Raw genomic sequence first — 1,448 nt, forward strand, 5'->3', positions numbered from 1 at the left:
TGCAACATGACAACACTGTTCATCTTCAACAGAAAAAATTGCTACCACTACTTCTTCATCTGAAGCGCTAGTTGCTGTATTCTAATCAGTCTTCTTCTGATTTTTCTCCTCCTTCAATTTATTTTTCCAAACCATGCAATATTTTTTTATATAACTCTCCTTGCCACAATAAAAATGTTTGACTTTTTCTCTTGACTTTGACTGACTTCTGAAATTACCACGTCCCTTAGGAACTCTGTTTTTACTCATTCCTCTGTTCTCTGTAATAAGAGCATGTGCATCATTCGTATCCAAGTATTTCCTTCGTATTTTTTCATTAAACAAACTGTCTTTAACTACAGTAAGTTCAAGCACACTATTCGGAGCAGAGTTACTAAGTGATACCACCAAAGTCTCCCAACTATCAGGCTATAAACTAGTAAGTAATAGTTCTTGCATCTCATCATTTATCACTATTTTCATTGTGGTCAACTGATTTATGAAGTCTTGAAATTCACTCAAATGCTCAGCAACTGATTTTCCCTCCTTTAGCTTCAGATTCACAAGTTTTCTAATAGCAAAAACTTTATTTTGAGCAGTTTTCCTCTTATAGAGACTCTCCAATTTTTCCCAAAGCTTATGAGCATCTGTCTTCCAGTCACTATCGCTCATATTGTTTAGCTTAGCACCATTACCTTCAATAGGTTTATGTAAATCCTTACAATAAAGGATATCCTTCATCATAGGCTTCCAAATAGAATAATTTGAAACTGATAATTTAATCATAGTGCCCGAAGTATTCTCCATTTATTCCCGCAATAAACTACATCCACACAACCTGAGCTCTGATACCACTTTGTTGGGCAATTTCACTTATTGCAAAATAATTCACCAATCCAAACAACTAACTGAGTGATTAAATATGTAATTAATAATTAAAGAAAAAATAAACAAACACAACACCAAATTTTTACGTGGAAAAAAACCCTTCAGTGTAGAGGGAAAAAAATTATAGGGCAACTCCAACCAGAATCCACTATAATAAAATTATAGATTACAATATTCTATTAATACCCCAAAACTTGAATTTTCAACAAATTGGAAATACCACAATAATTAATTTCTAAGGACAACAAATAATCTCACCACAAATCACAAATTTAATCAAATTTGTGAGAACCCACTTTGAATACTATACCTCTAGAGTACCCAAAATACACCTTAGATAAATCTCCAATTTTTACTATGTAGAGAAGAAAAAACCTGTGTGAATCCACACACAAAATATTGAAAGAAAACTCTCCTTCCAATTATTTTCCTTCTTCCAGTAGCTTGGATTTCTTTTTATTTCCAGCCAAAGTCTCTCAATTTTATAATGTAGCAGCCACAGATTTGTTTGAAGATCCAGTCCCCACAGCCACGATTATGGGCTTTTTTCTTCCTTGTGGGCTGGACAAGCCCATATAAAA

Source organism: Olea europaea, chromosome 15, assembly GCF_002742605.1.
Source record: "Olea europaea var. sylvestris chromosome 15, O_europaea_v1, whole genome shotgun sequence".
Taxonomy (NCBI): Eukaryota; Viridiplantae; Streptophyta; class Magnoliopsida; order Lamiales; family Oleaceae; genus Olea; species Olea europaea.